This window comes from Peromyscus leucopus, chromosome 12 (assembly GCF_004664715.2).
Source record: "Peromyscus leucopus breed LL Stock chromosome 12, UCI_PerLeu_2.1, whole genome shotgun sequence".
NCBI classification, from domain to species: Eukaryota; Metazoa; Chordata; class Mammalia; order Rodentia; family Cricetidae; genus Peromyscus; species Peromyscus leucopus.
This window is the reverse complement of record NC_051073.1, coordinates 41,306,114-41,317,501: the sequence shown is the minus strand read 5'-3', so window position 1 is coordinate 41,317,501 and position 11,388 is coordinate 41,306,114. Positions and strand designations below refer to the sequence as shown.

The 11,388-nt window shown below is 46.3% G+C and overlaps 1 protein-coding gene across 3 annotated transcripts in view; it reads right to left on the bottom strand.

Moving 5' to 3' along the window:
• Nxpe3 (neurexophilin and PC-esterase domain family member 3) overlaps positions 1 to 6,757 on the bottom strand; it is a 62,135-nt gene extending 55,378 nt beyond the window's left edge. The window contains exon 1 of one of the 3 annotated variants that reach the window (XM_037209710.1): positions 6,607 to 6,757. The gene's annotated coding sequence lies outside the window, so the exon portion shown is untranslated. Of the gene's footprint in view, positions 1 to 5,106; positions 6,566 to 6,606 lie in introns of those variants that run through there. The other 2 variants (XM_028867493.2, XM_028867494.2) reach the window with 2 other exon arrangements.
• Positions 6,758 to 11,388: the final 4,631 nt, after the last annotated feature.

The following is an 11,388-nucleotide window of genomic DNA, read 5'->3' as shown; positions in this document are numbered from 1 at the left end:
AAAGCTGGATGAGGACCCCCACCCTCTCTTTCTGCACCTCTCCCCCTCTGCTCCCGCCATCTTCCTTCCTCTCCAGACCTGGCTTCTTTCTAATAAAGCTCTTTATAACTCTGGTAGCCATGGCCATGACTTTTCCACCGCGCCCGCCAACCCACCAACGCCATTTTAACCATCATTGGTGCCGTGACTCGGAGAGGAGATTCTGCACACTCAGCGTCCAGGGCTGAATGCCAAAAGCCTAGCCGAGGACCTGCGACTGCACACCACACCCGCCACCCCTGCATCTCCACCGCAGGTGTGATTGGTGAGTCCCTTCCCGCGGCTCTGCAGCCTGAGGTATATTATTTGCACCAGACCTCAGGGTCCTCGGACTGCGCAGGCAAGGACACATTCTAATCTTGATGAAGTATAGGATGCTGTTGGACCACCGGGTGGTCCACATGCTGCGTACGCTCCCAGCCCTTACTCATACCGTGGTGATGTTTTGGGTAACCTGTGCTGATTCATAGATCCTTCCTCTATCTCGGGGACTCTTGAGATAGGAGCCTAGGACCCCGGTTTGTTATTTTAATGTTTTATTTTTTCTCTCTCAGCTGCAGCCATGGGACAAAGGAGCGGATACTAGTAAATTTGGCGGATACCAGTAAATTTGGCTGCATAACAGCTTCGCAGGAACTTCTGCCAGCGAACGGGCAAATGAAAAGAGTTACCTCATCCCCAAGCTTTCTAATGAAGCTCTGAATCCTTCTCCCTCCCCCTATGGCCCCTGCCACGTCCAACCACTTCTGTCTATCTGACTTCCGCTTTCCAGCAGTAGGCAGGCTTTAACCCACCTCACCTTAACTCCTGAACCAGTGGGCAGGCTCTCCAGTGTTGTGCAGGCCACTTCTGTGGACTCTCACCCTAACTCACCTTAACTCCTCCCAGTCATTCTCGAGCTGCGGTGAGAGGCACAAATGGGTCTGGAAGTGGGCTAGCATCCGTGTAAATAAGCTTACAGTAGTCAGGATGGCTCTTAAGCCAGAGATCAATTTATAGCCTGCCTTCAGGCAAGTCTTCCAAAAGCTGACCTCAAGCCAGCAGACACCAAGACAAAAAAATTCAAGACACAGAACAAAATCCGTCTCTTGTCCCTCAAACCTCCCCAGCATGGGACTAAAATTAAGCATCTGGAGAGTAAGGCTCCTGACCCCACCGGCGAGTGTCACCTGTGGCATTCAAGGTGTACCAGGGAAGAGATAACAAGCCCGAGAACACCCAAGAATAAAATTGCCAAGTGCTGGCACACCCTGGCTCCCAAAAGCTGTTGAGTGTAGATGAATGTCTAAACAGTCTTATTAAATAAGAAACACAGGGCCAAATACAGAGGTAATAGCCAAAGAGATCAGAGCAAGAGCCACGACTACCTTATCTTACCACCTCGCCACCATCGCTTCCCCAGAGAGGGCTTCTTCCTGTCTGACTTGTGTTTTTATTGCCTTCCGGTTCTGCCTTTTCATTGGCTCTAAGCCCAGCCACATGACTTCCTCGTCACTGCCTATCTATACAGACCTCCAGGTCTCTATGGTTGGCACTGCGATCAAAGGCTTGTGTTACCATGCTTGACTGTGTCCTTGACCACACAGAGATTCTGCCTCCCATGTGATCGGATTAAGGGCATGGGCTACCACTGCCTGACTTCTGTTCCTGGCTAGCTATGACTTCTGATCTCCAGGCAAACTTTATTTATTAACATACAAATAAAATCACATTTCAGCACAATTAAAATATATCACCACATTTCCCCTTATTATTCTAATAAAAAGAGAAAAGAAAAAAGTTATAACTAATATAAAAAACTATATACAATAAATACAATAACTATATACAATGTATACAAGCAATAAATACCTCAACAATGTCTAGTCCATTTGCATTTGACAAACTCAGAGAAAATATTCCATTATCTATCCTATTTTGGTAAGTCCAAAATGTACCTGATTCATTTTTTTATCCTAATTTATATTACTAACAGAACTGTTATAATGTCTTTTAAATTTACACACTTACACCTCTTTAGTGAATTTCCCTGTTTTAAGTGAGGAAAAAGGCCATGCGGGCTAGTAAGTGCTCTACCAGGCTATCAGATGAGCTTTGTTGAAAGTGCCACCTAGAAAGCCTGACTGCCCCCAAGCACCAAGATGACATGGGAACATCAAGCTAAGACCTCCAGCAGACCTAGGCTTGGCCACAGGCTTGAAGGGAACCCAGAACACAGTATGGAAGCGATCCATTTCTTTCCTTCTGGACACCAGAGCCACTGACCCAGTCCTGGGAGTTTGGGGGTATCACCTCTCCTCGTTTCCCTATTGTTGGGGTAGAGAGGACAGCCTTACCCACCTCACCAGATTTAATTGCACTTTCAGGGTTACTTAATGGGAAAAGATTTTCCAGCTAAGATAGGAGCTTTCATTTCATTACTCCTTCCATGTGCCTCCCTCCAGCTCCACCCACCTGTGCTTCTCCTCCTCGTGCACGCAGACAGGGCCCTGCTCTCTGCCTTGTCCCTAATTCCAAAGAAATAAGTTCTCATGCACCACGAGCTTTTCTCTTCCCAGTTCCCTGTTTAACTCACTGCTCAACTAATGGTACAGGACCACCACAGAACTGGAGTCCAGAGATCATCAAGTAAAAAACTGTAACAGCTAAAAGGTATTTAAACCCTCAGACCCAAAAGCATCTGGGTGCTACAAAAACAGACTTTAATATAACCATCTATTACTATTAAATGCTTTCAACAATTGATCACCTCTGTCTCCTGGATGCTAAACTAGTAAAGGAAACAGGTGCCTTAAACAATCTGTCTCTGATTAAGCTTAACATGTTCCAATCTCTCTGTCTCTCTCATTAATACTAACCAATACAAGCAGAGTACTAAATGATACCATGGTCACTAATTTTCTCATGGCTGCCTCTCAATATGTTCAAAATTTTTCCCAAGCTCTAGAAACCAGCTAAAATCTATCTGGACAGGTGGGATCTACTTCAGGCTTTTCCTGTCTCACCAGCATCCTGTCAGATACAAAAGCAGCCAGAGTGCCAAGCCAAGAGGGAAGGACGGCTCCAGAGCAGCAGGACAGCCCATCATCCCAGAAGGTCCCCTTCCCTACCCCCTACCCCCCAAGAGCCAACTGACGCCCACCAAGTTAGCTTGAAGCAGTTTTTCTGGGAGAAACGACGCCCCTGTTCCTATTTACTTGCTTTTTTTATAATAAGCAGAAGTCTGGAATATTAAGATTCTGTACATGCAGAGCTTGGGTCTAACGTCTTAGATCGTCAGGGGGGCAGACCTCCACCCTCTCTTTCTGTGCTTCCTCTCTGCGCCTCTCCCCCTCTATTCCCGCCATCTTCCTTCCTCTCCAGACCTGGCTTCTTTCTAATAAAGCTCTTTCTAACTCTGGTAGCCATGGCCATGACTTTTCCACCAACCCCGCCAACCTACCAGCGCCATTTTAATCATCAATGACCATACTCTAAAAAAAAGAAAGAAGCTACATATCAGAATAAAAGCAACTTAATAATAATATTTCATACTTTTTCTTTTTTGAGATGTGTTGTTGTTGTTATTTGAGACAGGGTCTCACTATGTAGCCTTGGCTAGCCTGAAGCTCTCTATGTAGACCAGGTTTTCCTAGAACTCATAGAGATCCACCTGCCTCTGCTTCCCAGGTACTTGGGATTAAAGGCGTGCACCACAATGCCTGGCCTAATATTTTGTTTTTCAACTCCCCCCACAGTATTAGCTGTTTACATGACACATTGATTCAATACCTAAAACAAATGCTACAGGGGTCCATTCTGTAACACACTGTACCGAGGGCCAGAAATTCCCTTTTAAAAGCTGACATTCATGTTAAAGTGAGTTCATTCCTTTGTTGAAGAGGAGTGTGGGCTGGGGAATTAAGTGATAAGTGCTTGCCTAGAATGCACAGCCCAGGTTCTGGAGGGAGGAAGGGGAGAGAAGTTACAAGATGGGAAAGGCAATACATTCACCCTTCTAGGGCTGGAGAGATGGCTCAGGGGTTAAGAGCACTGACTGTTCTTCCAGAGGCACTGAGTTCAATTCCCAGCAACCACATGGTGGCTCACAACCATCTGAAATGAGATCTGGTGCCCTCCTCTGGCCTGCAAGGACACATGCAGTACAGAATACTGCATACATAATAAATAAATCAATCCACCCTTCTACACCACTCCACACAATGTCAACACTAACTTGAACCATCACATGCCCCTCCTCAGTGCCATTACCATACCAAAGCACTCACCCACCCTAAAGTGTCCATGAATTCTGAGCAGGACACAGCTATGAAAACAAAGAATAACTCTGTCACCAGGACCCCACATACTTTACTACAGAAAATCTTCTCAAGGAGCTGGCCATGAAAGTCATAGATTTTCCTGATGGTGCTCAGAGTGGAAGACCAAGGATGCACAGAAGTTGAGCTGCATCATGGCTGGGTGCGGTCTGTGGGTTTACACAAACGGGAGCCTCTCAGAGTACATCAGTGTGAGTCAGAGCCGAGAAGCAGCAGCAAAGCAGTGGTCAGTGGTGCTGACGGAGAGTAAAGGACTCCAAAGCTAACGGAACCACGGGGCCACAGAGCAATACAAGACACCATTATGGCTGGAGATTTCTGTTGGCACATAGGTATTCCCTACCTAACCAGACACTGCCTGAGAGTCTATAGAGATCTGTCTTTGCAAAGACCTCACACTAAAATGCTCAGAGTCATCTGGAAATAACAGTTGCAGAAGAGAGAACCGATTTCTAAAATTAAAAATTGAAGTTTAGAAATACTGGGAAACAGCCAGGCATCGTGACACACCATTTTAGTCCCAGCACTCAGGAGGCAGAGGCAGGCTGGTCTACAGAGTGAGTTCCAGGACAGCCAGGGCTATAAAGAGAAAACAAAAAACAAAAACAAAACAAAAAAACTTGAGATTTAACGGAGTAAAATTTAACAGATTTAACAGAAAGAACTGGAGATCCATCCAAACTGTGAACACAGATGGAGCTTTCGTTTCTTGTACCCCCACGTGAAATGACCCAAAGTGCTGACTCACCTAGACCTCCTCAATTGGAGTGTCCCAAGGCAGGACCCAATGCCTTCATGGAGACTGCATGGCAGATGGAGAAGCTTAGTAAGTCACGCAAAATAAAGTGCTATGAGGGAGAGAAATAGGCCACTGCACATTGACAATCATCGTGGACACTTTTAAAATGCGAGGCCCTGGGCCCATACAACAAAGTAAACCAGAATCTATGGGAAGGGGCCCGATACTGTTCCTTAACGGTCCCTAGATAACTATAGTACACAGTCAAGTAGAAGAACCATGAACAGAGTAGCCAAGGGATATTCCTTACATCGGCTGGCAAGGGCTGGTGGCACTAAAATGAATTTTGAATGATGCCTCACGGCGTTCTCTAGGGACAACTCCATTCTGGGCACTGGGGACAACTATTCCCTCTTCATTGACCTATCCCTTCATTTCCTCACACAGTAACAAAAGTACAGCACTTTGTCAACCCAGAGAAGTTAGAAGAATAACAGACATGGAAAGAAAATGGTAAAGCCAGTCCAAAGCAGGCAGAGGCCAGCACTGCAGAGTTAAAGTATGATGTGCCGCTCCCTGGAGAGGAATCAGACAGTCCACGGGTTCGGGCATTCTGCCAGCTCCAAACACACCCTACTGTTCCAAATAACAAATAATGGCAGTGGGCGGAGGAGGCCACGACCACCGGAGCAGTGGGACTCTTTTATCAGTTGGAAACATGGCAACATTCTTCCTTCGAAGCAAACAATGAAAAGCAAGGGGGAAATTACAATTTCGTATTCATTTTTGCAAAAATGCTGCCTCGTAACCTATCTTAGCATCACTGCCCTTCTGGACTTCGGTCAAGTAGCAATGGACCACAAGCCAAGATCTCAACATCACACTGAGTTCGGTCACGCACTGGTTTCTCCCTGCCTAATTACCCTGATGCCTCCCAAAACTGCAGCTCAGTGAGGCCAGAGTAGTCCAAAGTATGACAGGACAAGCAGCCAAGAGGCAGCTGGCTCCCAGAGCAGAGATGAGACTAGCGATAGAGGCTGTGAGCTGTGTCGCCAAGCTCTCCGTACTGGGTGTGGGAAGAGAATGGAGTTACAGGGTGGGATGGGGGGGAGAGGAGCTTGGCTGCTTTCTCGGGTGCGGGCCACCTCAGGTGCCCGCTACCCGGTGCAGGGGCGCTACTGCAAGTGGAGAAACTGAGGATGGAGATGCTCAGCCTCGCCCCGCCCCATCTCTGCAGCGGCTCTGGTCCTCCGGTCCCAAGCTGCCGCAGCCCAGGGCTGAAGCTCTGCCTGCGCCTTCGATCCGGGCCTCTGCTCCAGGGCCCTGGCACGAAGTCCGGACTCCCGGGGCCGCAGCTCCCCACACCGGAGCTGGGGTCACCAGGGACGCGGGGATCCTAGCGTGGAACACAGGGCTCTCTGCAGCCGAGGGGCGCGCGAGGCACGCGGCACCCGGCGCTCCCGGGACAAGCTCCGCCCCTCCCCGCGCACAGTGGCAGCTCGCACTCACCGGGTCCCGATCCTAACCCGCCGCTCGCCCTCCTACAGGATGTGTGGACGCTCTGATCGGTGGCCTCGGCGCCAGGCCGTTCTTTCCCGGCTTCCTGACCCCGCTACCGGCGCCTCACCCCCGACCCCCGGCGACGATTGGTCCGATTACGGGAGGGGCGGGGCAGGGATGTTGACTGACAGCCGCGCGAGCTGGGTGCTGTGCCCCGAGGCGAGGACAAGGAATTGGCAACGCCAGTGCTATCCGCCACTACAGGGCTCTTGCACTCTGGTGACTGTGCACCTCCCTCACTCTGGCCCGGGAGCAGGTCCCCTCTGGAGACCCAAATACGAATGGCCTTAGGACATCAGCATTTCCCTGGAGCTTCCCTCAGCAGGATTTTCTCTGCATAAGAACTAAGCACAACGCCGTCCTGTCCCTGCAGCGGTGGAGTTGCTGGTTCCTGGTACCAGCAGGCTTCCCAAACGCGAGGATGAAGATAGCAGAGCCTTGATGCTTCATTGCTTTGAAGTTAATCTCTGGGCAAAAGTGCCAGAATGCTCCACCCAACCCATCCCTCAATTCTTGTTTTTTCCTAGTTTGGACATGTGAACTGGAGAAAGGGCAGAAGCAGTTTGGCGAATCTGAGGAGGAGCTGAGAGGGGTCCCTAGAGGACAGAAGGGCCTTTGTGGGATAAAAGACACCCCTGGCTCTGCTGTGTTTCTCGAAAGTTCATAGAGCATAGTGAAGTTAATCTTTTAATCTGAGGGGGAAAATACTGGATGGGGCGGGGCGGGGGAGAGACATGCCGTCAGGCTGTGTCCTCAGGTTGAAGAAGAATTAATATGAATTACAACTGGCGTTAATTATCTCTATATTTACTGACCACAGTGCTGGGAGAGCCTGGGGTCAGGAAGGACTGAAGCAGAACAGTTGTCTTCAGGACATGGCAGGACCACTGCACTAATACGCTCACGGCACCTGTGGTCGCCCGCACAAGACCCGAACAAAATCAAACCAACCAACATTGAAGCATGGCAGGAGAAAGGGTCCTTGTGTACCCGCCTCTAACTGAAGAGCTGTTAGTGGCTTCTGGAGAAAGGAGATACTGTTTTCTTTTAGGGTATGGGCCCTGGTAGGTCAACCACTCTCCAGTGGATGGTCCCACACCTGTGAGTGAGTATATGGGCAGCACAAATTGGACTACATGAGTTTTTTGGGTTTTTTTTTGTGTGTGTGTGTGTGTGTGTGTGTGTGTGTGTGTGTGTGTGTGTGTGTTTAATTTTTAAGAGAGCATAAAGTTAGTGAAGGGAGTTAGAAGTGGATCGCAGGGGAGTTGAGGGTGAAAATTATCAAAATACATTGCATGGAGTTCTAAAGGATTAATAAAAAGTTACATTAAGAATAGATTAATTCTATTGTATATTGTAAATATTATATATTGTAAATCTAATGTATAGATTCCCCTAAAAATTAAAAATAAAAAAAAATGTATAGATTCTGCCAGGTGGTGGCGCACACCTTTAATCCCTGCACACAGGAAGCAGAGGCAGACGGATCTCTGAGTTCGAGGCCAGCCTGGTCTACATGGTGAGTTCCAGGACAGTCAGGGCTACACAAGAAACCCTGGCTCCAAAAACAAAACAAAGTATGGATTCTGAGGCTAGGAACTAAGTGAGTAGTAGACCCCTTCTCTGGTATGTTCAAGGCTCTGGGCTTGCTCCCCATGGTCACCGTCAGCTGGGTGAACAGGTTTCCATTTCCTCTGCCATGCACTGGGTGGGCAGCAGTGAGCGGCAGCAGGTGGCATCCTCTACTGTTAGTCTCTGTCCATGCCGTGAGTACCAGAACCTACTAGTGATAGAGTCCTTGATCAGGACGCTTAGCCCGTGACAAGCAGCCTGTATTATGACTCTCAGCCAGGGGTCTGAGACCTTCTGGCCTGAGGATGGGCTACCTCTCTGGTTCTAGAGACCAGGGCTAGCATGTTCTATTCTTTGGTTCCTGACAGCCTTTTACCAGCTTTCAGTTCTGGTTTCTCTACTTCCACTTCCCTTTTTCCTGCCCTGGAGGCTCTTCAGCTGTTCAGCGCTTCATCAGCTCTCGGGTAAGCCACAGCTTGATAATTGTTGCTGGCCTGACCCTGGCTGCTTGCCTCTGTTGGGACTACCTTCTGGGACCAGGACACCCACCACAGCTCAAGAGTATGGTGTCAGCTGGGCACAGCGGTACACACCTTTAGTCCCAATACTTGGGAGGCAGAGGCAAGTGGATTTCTATGAGGCCAGCCTGGTCAACATAGTAAGTTCCAGGACAGCCATGACTACACTGTGAGGCCCTGTCTTATTGAGAGCCGCTGGTAGCAAAAGTCCATGGGAGTATACAGCAGTGACAACTAGAGTTCAGAAGGTCAACCTATCAGAACTAAGGGTTCTGTTAGAGGAAACCATCACACAAGGCGTTATGGAATTACTGCCTTTTGAATGAACTGGCTGTCTCTTGTTGTAAACTTCTTGTGCAAAAACAGCTATGATTCTCCCCATTTACCGTGCATTTCCATGTGATGTGTACATGTAATCTCACAATTGCATCTCAGTCTTGGGCACAACTTTCCCTATACATTTGGGGTAATTGGGTAACTGTCCCCAGCTCCAGCAGCCCTCATTTAAATAACAAGCCTCACAGCCCAGCCAGAGCCAGTTTTAAAACTAATGGCACCATATTCTGTTTGGTGTTCTATAGGAGCTCTGGGAGTCTAATTAGGGAGAAAGAGGAGGGTTTATATGAGCGAGAATTGTTGAAACCAAGGTCGGATAAAGCACAGGGACAAATAGCCAAACGAATGGAAACACATGAACTATGAACCAAAGGCTGAGGGGCCCCCAACTGGATCAGGCCCTCTGCATAGGTGAGACAGTTGATTGGCTTGATCTGTTTGGGAGGCATCCAGGCAGTGGTACCAGGTCCTGTGCTCATTGCATGAGTTGGCTGTTTGAAACCTGGGACTTATGCAGGGACACTTGGTTCAGTCTGGGAGGAGGGGACTGGACCTGCCTGGACTGAGTCTACCCAGTTGATCTAAGTCCTCAGGGGAGGCTTTGCCCTGGAGGAGGTAGGAATGGGGGGTGGGCTGGAGGTAAGGGGAGGGGGGCAGGAGGTGGGGAGAACAAGGGAATCCGTGGCTGATAGGTAGAACTGAATGGTATTGTAAAATAAAATAAAAGAAAAAAGAAAAAACTAATGGCAAGTCCCCAACACTCATAAACTGTTCCCTCAGCTCTCCTCCTATAGCTGCATTAAAAAACTGTCTTTCTCTCTCTCTCTTGCTTTCTAAATGAACTGTTTTCTACAAAGTTCTTAGTTAAAAGCTTGGCCAAGTGTAAGAACTTCTAATTATCAGATAGGAAGGGAGGGACGCCTTCCCACTATCTGAATTCTTAAGGATTTTCTCGGACATCCGAAGACATCTGGAGACCGAAAAATGCTACCTAAATAAATGCTTATTTATTTCTTTTTAAATATCTGCTTTCCGTTTTCTCTTGGAACCTAACTCTCTGCCGCATGTGCCTCAGCTCAGCATCTCCACCCCAGTCTTCCCCCCTCCCCCTCCCCTTGCCTTTCCTGAAGGCTGGCTGGCCTTACACAGGCTGATAAAGCTTAAATATAAATCCTTCTCCCTTTTAACTCAGGAAACAATCATTGTAGGTTTTTTACTGTGCTTATCTTATTTCATGATACACCATAAAGGATTTATTAAATTGTCACTTTCCTTATATACTGTATTTCTGATTAAGAGCTCTTGTTTCTATATTAAAATAACTTCAGTACAAACATTTTTAAGGCTAAACTTAATAGGCATGAAACTTAAAGTTCTAAGTTTATAAGGTCAACTAACTTATAAACTGTTAATAATAAGTTTACTTTAATTATAAACTATTAAAAATATTTAAATACAGCTATTGATTTAATAGCCAACCTAAACTATAAACTCTTAAGGATAAGTTTTACTTAAATTATAAGCTATTAAAAGATAATTACTGAGGATACAAGTTAAATTATAAGCTATTTTTTTAAAGATTTATTTTTTTATTATGTATACAGTATTTTGCCTGCATTATGTCTGCACACCAGAAGAGGGCATAAGATCTCATTATAGATGGTTGTGAGCCACCATGTGGGTGCTGGGAATTGAACTCGGGACCTCTGGAAGAGCAGCCAGTGCTCTTAACCTCTGAGCCATCTTTCCAGCCCCAAAAGATAATTATTAAGGATACAAATAAGGATATATTTGATCTTATAAATGATCAAATTCTCTAATATATACAAGACTATATATATATATATATATATGCTAAGTATACTAAATATTAATACAATCAATTCCTTGCTTTGCCCCTTGGCATTTAAAATATTTGAACTTCTCACTATAGACAAACTATACCATGTCTCTTACTTATTGCCAGGATTTTGTCCAAAGTACACTTTTGGACTATTCAGATTATATTTCCATTTACCAGGTCTAAAGATAATTTGCCTTACTATCCTATTTCAAATAAAAGATAGCTCACCAAATAGATTTCAAAATAACATTTTATTATTCCTTTGTTTAAAGGAATTCATTCTACATTGGCTGCTCTCAATAATCAATCACCTATGTCTCCTTATGAATTAAATACAAAGATTTTTAAGATGTAAAGTTCTTATAAGTATATGAAGACTTAGCTTCAAGGAATGTTTAGGAAAGTTAAAAAAATAACTTATGATATATAAAGAACAAGTTATTGAGATAGGTAAATATAACA